This window comes from Sparus aurata, chromosome 10, assembly GCF_900880675.1.
Source record: "Sparus aurata chromosome 10, fSpaAur1.1, whole genome shotgun sequence".
Lineage (NCBI taxonomy): Eukaryota > Metazoa > Chordata > Actinopteri > Spariformes > Sparidae > Sparus > Sparus aurata.
In genome coordinates, this window is record NC_044196.1 from 26,919,483 (window position 1) to 26,930,406 (window position 10,924).

At 43.5% G+C, this 10,924-nt stretch overlaps 1 protein-coding gene across 4 annotated transcripts in view; it reads right to left on the reverse strand.

The window, feature by feature from the left end:
* LOC115590597 (RAS guanyl-releasing protein 2) overlaps positions 1-10,924 on the reverse strand; it is a 40,816-nt gene that overhangs the window by 28,012 nt on the left and 1,880 nt on the right. The window lies entirely within an intron of this gene.

The following is a 10,924-nucleotide window of genomic DNA, read 5'->3' on the forward strand; positions in this document are numbered from 1 at the left end:
GGGATAGCTGCCTGTCAGTGTCATTCCCTGCTGAAATTATGGTTTGATTTGACCCCATAACTCCAAGGTGTCAATCTGCAAAACCTGAACCGAAACTCGCTCTGCCTGACAGAGCTCAATTTAGAGTAATTGGTGCCACTTTTCAGTGGAGACACAGGCGTTGCATTTTTATTACACTCAAATTTTTTAGACGAAGGTGTGGGTATAGACACTGAGTAGCGGCAGCAACAACACCCTTTTGTCACTCTTACTTTCACACAAGCAGCCATAGAGAAGAGATTCGGCGATTTAAATGAGGAAAAGTCATTATCTATCTGAAAATATCTGATACAGCTACAGACACATTTAAGTCAGAAAGTATTTAGGCGACCCAAACTTACATTTCCCATACATTTCAGTATTTAAAAGTAGTTAAATTAGCTCCACCTAAAACACTGAAAGACTGCTTGTACAAATAAAGTTGCAGTATGTACAATTTTAATGTAGTTCTAATTATCAACTGAATGTGAGCAAAAAACTGTTTTGAAGTTATGTTAAAGATGTCTGTTTATTGTGTTGCAGAGAAATCCGTTGACGTGAGCATGCTAAATAGTTTGACGCTAGGCTGCGCTACGCTAGTTTGTACCTTAAGAGGTGATAGCCCTATAGTAAACAATACAATGCTCCGATATCCTAATCGGAGCGAAGTCCGTTAGTACGACCACCAGCTGCTTGTTAACTGAGCTTAGTAGCTACAGTTAGCCGCAGTTGGCTGTCACTCTGGTGATATGCTGCCCCCTATTTGTTTGGAGTACGAATTGTTACGTTCTTATGAATTCTAATTCTGAGATGTTGCACCTTTAATCCACAATTGCAATGCAAGAATATAATATTTGAGAATATTTCATTAGCGGGGTTACGCTGCATCTGCGCAACTACTTTGACTGTTTGCAAGTGCAATGTGCTAATAATGCTTACACCCTTTTACTCAACTAACACAGCAGCTGGTTGGTATTTTCACACTGTGGTTTTGCTACTTCAAATATAAAAGGCTCTAAAGACATTTTAAAAATACCATCTGAAAATGCTTGCTGGCCAGTTTCAGTTCAAGTGATTTTATAATTCTGTATTTGTCTTCAAACGTTCATAGTCTGATGTCTTATTTTCATGTATACATTTATATTATAATATAATAGAATATTACTATTTTCAAGAAACAGAATGTAAGGAGAGCTGCTCGGTTGTGAAAAATGGTGTCTCCACTGATGCACATCAGTTCAGATCTTGTCTTTTGACACATCCCACCTTTATGACTGTGAACCCTGAGATGGGAGTGGTTAACATGTTGCACGGACGCATACTTGGCATACGAATATAAAGTCATTGTGATGGCCGAATTTGAAAGCATGTAGACCGTTCAGCTTGCTTTGACCTCGCTGTGACTTGGTGGATAAACTGATAGGGAGCCACAAGCACATTGAAGAGGAAACCACAATTTATTATCTCGTCTTGGCATGCTCCCGGAGCAGTTTGTGGCACACAACACAACGTGGGCATGCAAGTACTGAAAGCAAACATTTGGACATGCATGGTGACTTTTCATTCCATCACACTTTGGTTGCAGAAATTAGCTAAGGAAGAGATGTAAACCGATATTTTTCTTGGCGACTGGGTAAGAACTCACAGCGGGAAACCATGGCAACCACAGATTACTGTCGATTTACTCTTACACTACATAAACACACACACAATCTTTTTTTTTGGACTTTGAGAAGTGCAATTTAAGAGTAAGAGTAGCCCCGGGGAACCTTTTTTGCTGTAATCCTAGATGCGTTCAGTGTGTCTGAAGAGGTAGAACACTAATCCTATCTTCTATATAGGTTACAGCTAGATCTGGTGGTGAAACTGGGGTATAAAAGAAGCCACTGAATATTTTGGCTCATTGCTGTTACGCGTGAAGGTAACGCCGAGGTCATGCTTGAGTGACAAAGTTAGGCCGCAGAATCCATAACAACACACCCCGCCGCTGGATCGACTAATGGCTCTTCAATGTTGTGGTTCTGTAGAAGCGTGTGATGAGTATGTGTACGTATCTATTGTGCCTGACACAATGAAGCCATCCACCGCGCTGTCTTTGCTGCAACGCAGTGGGCGGACACACTCAATTACAGGCTTCACGAGCTGTCTCAGCCACACACACACACGCGCGCGCGTACGCACACACGTTTTCTGCAGGAATGGAGCGAAAAACAAGCGATGGAGGGAGAGAGCAAAGCATAAGACTAAAGCTTCAATCATCAGTCATATTGTGAGAGCGAGGGAGATTGAGTATGACAATGAGTAGGAAACGGTGAAATGAGATGAGATTTGTGGCTTTATGAAAGACGTGGTCGGATCATGGAGAGATAAAAGTGGGAAAAAGTCACAGACTGCGGGACCAGGCTACACCACAGGACAACATATACCATGCGACAATAAAAAAAATTCTATATACTAATATTTTCGTTTGGCTGATGCTACAATTCAAACAGTTCTACTGCTAAAGTGTATCATATGTAGTTCTTATTATTGACCACATGCACATTGAGGGCCTATATTCCTTTTTGCCTGCAACTTTAGATGACAAGTGTTTTATATTTTCCTTTTTATATTTCAGGCAATAATATGTATTATGATAGTGTAGTAGGGTGAGGGTTAGGGTTAGGGTTAGGGACATGTCGAAAAATTTCAAAAAGGTTCTTGATAAAAAGAAAAAAAAAGATCAAACATGACAAGGTTGCTGAGTTCAAAATGTAGTCTTAGATAGATCTTTCCATGTGTTCATTTCTATATGCGCCATTAACTGGAAATGAAATGAAATGACCTATATCAGTAAGATTTTGATCCTATCACGCAACCCTCGTCTGGCCACAATCGAAATGACGGCCTGTTGCTATAGATAGACATGAAAGTTCCTGGGAGGGATGCGAAGGTCACCACAGTACTGTAGCTGTAGAGCAGTGCTGTAACTTTGAAACCTCAACAAAAAATAAATAAAACACACCACACGCACACACACACACACACACACACACCAAGACCTGTGACATCTGCGTTACAAAAAAACAGCAGTATTTCTGTTTTCACGTCTCGGTCTAGTTTCTCCGAGAACAGATACCACTGCTCACATCTTGTGAATATAACAGGGAAGGAAGTCGAACGGCCTTGGAGTCTGTTATAGCCACGCAGAAGAGCCATTATTAATGATAAGAGTCATTTGCATCTGAGCTGAATGCATTTCTCTGTGAGAAAAGGGGCATCTGTTTCACTTTCACATATAGCCGAGAAGAGGCACAATGTTGAGGCTACTTTTAACTGTGTCTAGTCTGGCACTGTGGCACAGGCTGTGCTGGTCTTGATGACCAAACCATCTTGCAATAGTCGAATACACATTCATCATCTCACCGACAGGATCTCTCTGTTGTAACCCAGGGAACAATTCTTCCTCTCAGGAGACTTCAGATTCCGATTTTATCCTTAATAAGCTCCCCCTTCTGCCTTTCTTTAAGTATTTTCCCCACAGCGCGATTTCTAATAGCGTTTCATATAGCTGTGAAGCCGCAGATTGAATGTTAGGGAGCACACAGTGTGAGAGCTTTGGTGTTATCCCTGGTTGCCTGGTGACGACCATCCAGGGCCATCGATCAGGCAGATTAGGGGTGGGCTGGGGCGCACCCCGGATAAAGGGAAGTTGACAGGTGCCTGGTCTATCCTGGCCATGCAGAGTCTGCAGTGTGCTGCTGGTTTAGTGGGCAGTGAAAATGTCACATCCTCATCCTCGGCCAGGCGCAGACACATTCTCGCTACAGTTCTGCTCATGCTCTCTAACTCGCAAAGAGGAAAACGGGTTCAGTGCCACTGTACACACCTTCTTTAATTTGAAAAGAACTTCATTTACCGCACAAAACTGCACATGCACTATATAAGCAAGGGCTGCAAAAATAAAAAAAATGCTTCCATAATCTGTTGATTATTTTTCAGATTAAAGGGGGATTTCAACATGTTTGAATAAATAAAGTGTGTTTAGGGGTCTTGGAGAATACAACTGCATATGTGAAAACTTAGTTTAAAGCCTTTTGGGGGTTGATAAATCTAACTCAGTTATGTAAGTCAGTTGCGAAACTGCATTGTGGGTAATGTAGGCACAATGCTCCAAAGAGCAGTCCACTGGATAAGCATTGCACCTCTATGACACTGTTGAACTCAGTTAACCAGTGCTATTGCCTTTTCTTAATACACGCATTCTTCTTCCTTTTCAAAAGCTGGTGCCTACATTACCAGTAATGCAACTTTGCCACTGAGTGTAATCACTGGAGGGAATTTATCAGATAACATGCAACATCTTCTTGAGCCGGAAAAGGTCTTCATACCACTTTTGTCACATTTGTAGTAGCACTCCCTTAGACCTGTGAACACGCTTAAATACTGAGTTACCCATTAAATGATTGAGGGCTGCTGCTAACGATTATTTTCTATAGTTGATTAATCTGAGGTGTAACTTACTGTGTAATTGTTTAACATGTATATATAAATATATATATATATAGATATATAAGAAAAAAGTGGGGAAAAAAGAGCTTAAACAGCATTTTTTAATTCATTGCTTCATCCAATTAATAGTCAATAACAACACATAGCAAATGGTTGACATTTTAAATTCAATAAAAACAATCACAGTTGATTATCAAAATTGTCAATTAATTTTGCTCCAGCAAATGAATGATGTTGATAAACAAAAATCACGGTGGCGAGCACATTCAACACATTCATTAGCATTTACTCCCACACAGCAACACGTCCAAATACAATTCATAAATATTTATAAAAAGTGAGTACATAATTTTGGGTGTACGTGCCTGTTTCTTGTCTAAATCACATCAGGGTGCTTAGTGCGCCCACCAACAAAGCACACACACACACACACACACACACACACACACACACACACACTGAAGGAAACTGGCTGTATAAATCAGCACCTTTTCATGAATTAAAATTGACGCAAGAACTGATTGATGATAAGACACTGACAAACACGCGCTTAATGATATCCATCCCCGCTATTGATATTGCCATAATGGGCTCATTTCCATGCTAGTTAATACCCTGAGCTAATGCACAGTCACCATACAGCTATTGATTTAGTCTCATTCTCTCCCCACTGGCATTTGGGGAAAACAAGTTTGATTGATGTTTTCAGATGCGGATGCATTTATTCACCACGATTAGCAGCGAGGCAGGTATTGAAATCACACACAGTCTGGTCATTGTGCCGCAGACGCAACACGTTTAAAGGGTTTTATCTGCAGCACTTTTAGCTGGGGATAGCGCTCTGTGACTGACAGTGGTCATTAGGAAGGAAAAGTCAGGGGATTATTGCAGTTCAGTGTGAAATGCCATCTGTAGCCACCATGAGGTCAAAACTATTTGTACAAAACTTTGGTTTATGACCATAAACTTGTACAATTACACCAACAAAACAAATCTAGAAAAGAAAAAAATTGCCTGTCAAACGTAAGCATGTTAGCATTTTTTACCGTGAGGATGTACGCACACAGAATGTTAGGATTAAAGGTGGCTGTGGCTGACATGGAAGGTGCCGACCAGCACATCAGGAGCAGGTTGGGGTTCAGTATTTTGCCCAAGGACACCTCGACATACAGACCAGGGGAATGGAACCAGCGACCTTCTGATAACAAACTGCTGGCTCCACCCCTGAGCCATAACCGCCCACATGATTATGAATATTCTGCCCCAATTTCAGCCCCTAAATCCTCCTTTTTCTTCCACACTGGGCTTTTAAGCATTATAATTTGTATTAAGCAATAATAAATCAGTCACACTTTTTTATATATTGATTACTCGCTGTGATAAAAAACATGATGTCTTGCTCACTGTGCATTTAGCATGTAATGGTGTGCTGTATGTCGAATGCTTGAAAAATCCATTTTATATTTTTCCACCCAATCCAACCTGGTGGCGCACACTAGTGTCTCACATGAATATAGTAGTTTATTAACTCAAACTCTGACTCTTATTTCCAAAGTGAGGGCCAGTCATCTGCAGCTGTATCTCCTCTTTCTGGCCATGACAGGCCGTGTGGATAGAATTACAAGACCGTAGAAACACATACAAATGCCACTTCTTCATATTATGCGCACACCAGCCTTATCTCAAGCCCAACACCCCTTAGTTTGTTTCAGGAAGTTGTAGCAAGGGTGTCGCATGATGGGACAGATATAGTTCTCCAGAGGGGCCTACCGAGCGGCTGGTGGCAGGCTCTATTTACAGACTGCAGGGTACTGAGAGCAGGAAGGGGAACATTTCCTTTTCCCTGGACACACAGAATGCCACATCGGTGGGGGGGCACCGGCTGCAAACAGAGATTAGCAGCTATAGTTGCTCCTTGGGGAGGGAGGGGGAGGCAGAGGGAAGAGAGGGAGAATGGGAGATAAAGAGGGGGACTGGGAGGCAGGAAGAGGCCGTGTGTGCTACCTCGTTTCAGCCCAGTCAAACATGGAAACAGATAGTTGGATAAAGAGGGAAAATATCAAATAGGGTGGGATAGTAAAGGCCAAAAGGGAAACAAAAAAATCCAGATTGAATCTCTCTATAAAGCAAATGGAAGCAGCCCTACTGAAACTGTCCGTGAAGGAGGCAAGCAGTGCTTTTTCATGTTGTACACAAGTCGGGGCAAAAAAACTGTGCACATTTCACAATGTCTTGCTGGGAGTCACAGCAGCTGGCAGGGTGTAATGTTTCATTACGTTCTCCAAAATGAAAAAAAAAAAGAAAAAAGTCACGCATCCTGTCTCACATCTGGCACACTCTCGAAATCTCAACTTTCCGACTTCAAATGAAAAGTGCAACATGTGAGACAGAAAGGGCACGGCTGCAGATCCCATGTGCCGTTCCAATATCTGCCCCCGAACACGACAATGTATCATTGTGTCGGGCTGTTGTTGCTGCTTTGTTTTCAGGCTTCCTGCTCGAACTTCTGTCCTTTTTTTTTTTTCGCAGATGTGAAAGTTCGCTTCATAACAAATACCGGAAGGGTGTGTTGGTATGTGTGTGTGAAATGTGGCGGGTGTGTGTGCAGGTCTGCCTTTTTTTTTTTTGTTTGACCTCATTACAAAACGCATTTTGAGTCGGTTTCAGCTTTCTCAACAATCCAAAGCTTTTTGAGCGTAGTAAAAAAAACCTCATTATTACACATAATTTGGTTTTCTCACATTTTTCCTCGCTCCTTTTTGTCACTCTGACAGTTATCTCCCTGACAAACGCATAACTTCCTTCTCAAGCCGTGTGATGAGTGAAAGATGAGACCACATGGTGTATTGTGTAAAAAGGGCCTACGTGGCAAATCGTCTTTTGCAATAGAACGTCAGCGCTTGTCTCTCGCCGAGAGAACGCCTGGGCCATTTCTGCCAACTGCCTATCAAGTCCAGAGCTAACGCGGGACGTCAGGATGCTTCTTTTTTTTTTTGCTTTTTCTGTCATGCTGAAGTCAAGAGCTTCACTTCCTGTTGTTACAGTTTTTCATCTCGGGTGAACAAATTTCATCCAGTGGCATCAGAGTAACCTTAAACATCCACCTTTGCAAGAAGGAAAGATAATGATTTAAGGAGACACTGGTGAACAGCTGGACAAGTTCCTCGCTCCAAAAATCAAAGACATGTGTTTATATGCATTCTTGTCAAGTTGTCTCATATCTATACAACACAGAGCCAGCAGCGGGTCAGTCTGACTTCGTGTATAGACTAGAAATAAGGGAGATCAGCTAGCCAGCTCTGTCCAAAGATAAGGCAATCCTGCTACCAGCACCTCTGAAGCTCATCAGTGTGTGTTATCAGTATAAGGACCAAGTGTTAAAAACCAATTCTTGGCTTGGGACCAGCAACTTCCAGGATTCTACACCTGGCAAACCTGTTTCCAGTCTGATAAAGTAAGCTGGCTGCAGCTTCAAATGAGTGCAGTATCGATCTTCTCATCTAATGCTTGTGCAAGAAATTGAAAGAACATACTTTTACCAGATCTTGAATTATTCCCTTAAACTCAGGCTTCTTTTTCTGCACAGTTAGTTTAAAAAAAACACACACACACACACAAAAAAAACAGTAAAACAATGGACACTAAGGGTCTCCATTAAGGCATTTTCCAAAGGAGTTTCAGCTAGCAATCCCCAGTGCAGATGTGAGTCAGCTCCACTGCCTGAAGGCACCGTAAGCCCACCCTCTCTGCAGGAACACACGGAGGTAAGGCTGCTTAGCTGAAGGAAAAAGTCCACCCCAAAAAAAAATGAATCCCTTATTTCACACAAATTCAGGTTTTCTAAGACAGGCCCGTGGTTTGCAGAACGGGGCACACACTGTTCATCAGGGGACCAATTTGTTTTGCGCAGCGTTTATCTGCTTCATTTCCTCCTGCCTGTCAGGGTTGTGCTCACTGAGCTGTACGGTGGTTTTTACACAACAGTCTTTCGAGTTCTGTATTATGTGTGAACCCTAGGAGTTTCACATTCGGCCAGCCGGCCTCTTCAGTGTCCCCGCAGGCCGTTTGAACAGCGTTAGTTCTTCTGGCTAGTTCCTGTTTATGTATTCCTCCCAAAAACAGCTTGCATCCCTGGGCAGACCACAAACCCCACAATTTCCTGTCACCATAATACGCTGTTCATTGTGCACACCAAAAAAAAAAAAGTGGAGAAATGAATGCACTTTTCTGATTGCAGGTGCATGACACCACAGACGTTGAGACACACGTTTCGATTCCCTTCCTTGAAACTGAGGCACGCCTAACATCCGCAGAACCAGAAGGATTCCCCTCCAACTGAAAATCTCAACTAATCACACCAGTGTAATCACCATCACTGCTAATTCACTGCCTTTAGTAATTACTATAAGAGCGAGGACTCGGCAGCCAGTGGGCTTTCGATCCGCCCTCACTGGAGGCCCATCCGCCGCTGTGTTTCGCCCTGACTGATTTAATTCCAGCCACAGCTTGATTTATACCTCCTCAGGTCCGACACTTTCCCTCGCCAGCCACCATCCCCTCCCGCATCTCCTACTCCCTCTCGCTGCTGCCTCCCCCGGGTTCTGCGTTTCAGCTATGCCTTTAAAGGTGAGGAGAGCAGAGTGCAGCGACAGGACTGAGATTTTACATGGTCCGTGCCCTTTCATGGGGAGCTGAAGAGGTGACGGAGGAGCAGGAAGATGCGAGGAGGGGCGGAGAAGGAGCAGAGATGATATTTACGTTTGGGGAAATTTGGAAATTGAGTTTGCGAGGGTTCAAGCACAATCCGAATACACCCTTCGACCCATACCGAGATTGTCACACCCGGGCACAATTCGATCTTTTATTGCCTCTGCAAACAAGGTTTTGTTTTCACCCGTGTCCATTTGCTCAGAAGAGACCCCGTTAGATTTTTAGTGCGGATAGGGATAAAGGGACGGATGCAGTTAATTTACCAGATTAACAAAAAAAATCAGGCCTTTTGAGGTGACTGGTATTTGTGAGCGAGCACAATTTATTGTGGGTCATAGATCTGGTGAGTGCCAGTCCAGTTGTCAGTTTAGGATCACTGTGTCAGTGTACAGTGCAGGGGCGGTTCTGGGGGGGGGGGGGGGGGCAACAGGGGCCAGTGCCCCCGTAACTCTGAGTCTGGACCCCCCTGTGGCCCCCCTGACAGGGAGTCTGCATTAATAATACAATGACAGATTTCTTGCAATAATTTTGTTCTGAAGGGAAAGGCAGAAATAAAGTGTCTCAGCAGTTTACTACCCAATCAATATTGCTGAAATTGTAAACACTGCTTTGCCTGAATGAGGGATTTATCTTTTTTTTCCGGGTTGTATGTGCCCCCTAACAAAAAAGCCGGCCCCAACCTGGCCCCCCTATTAAAACTGGTCTAGAACCGCCACTGGTACAGTGGGAGTAAAACCAAACCTGATGTTGCACGCCTTCTAAATTCTCTTTTCTGGTGTTTAAATAAGCTTAAAAAAACACTCCCAACACAGTTCAGAAGGAAACTTCTCCAGCACTCTCCAGTTTTAATGAATGGCTCCAAATATGCTTGGTGCGATTTCGATCCAGGAGATGAAGTGCGAAAGGTTGACGCAGGTAATTAGGAGCGCAGCACAGGGACTGCAGGGCGGATAGATTGGATCAGCTAATGAAAAGTGCGATAGAGGCAGAAAGTGCATCGGACCGCGCACCCCGGTGATGGCGAACATCCAGCAAACGCGTATGGCTGAGCTGCCACTCTCGTCCGCTCTCTGTAATTATAGAGTTTTGTTCCCCTCTTCCTCACTACGTCCCTCTGTGTTGCCTTCGTTTCATTCCTTCCTCTCCTCCTCCTCCTCGTCCACTCAGATTTCCTTGGTCCTTTGACATAAAGCAGCAGCGGCAGAACCACACAATAGATCCAATTATGGCTGGCTTTCCTGATAAGTGCAACAACACTGCTGCAGGTTGAGGTGGAGGAGGTGGCTGGAACTGATGCTAAATACCAAGGGTGGCCGCTCCAGAGGGCCTGAAGTAATTGCACTGCGGCAGCCAAGGAGAGAAAGGAGAAATAGAGATGCAGAGGATTTTTTTTTTTCTTTTTTTTTTTTTTATCTCTTCCACTTGATTTTTACCCCAATACTGGAGGCTCTCTGAATCCTTGATAACCACACCATTGTAAAGCGCTATATCTTTCAAGTCGAGCACCACTTCAATTGGCGTGCACGTGAGATCACAGAGGCCACGGGGTTGCTTTGAGGACACTGATGATATAAAGAAAGCTGTGGTCGGGTAAAATGGACTTTCGTTGACAGATCCGTCTGTGTGGGCACACTGCACATATCGAGGCCGATGTTGGTGGCTGCCTCATTTGCATCCTCTCAAGCAGATGCCAATCTGTATGAAC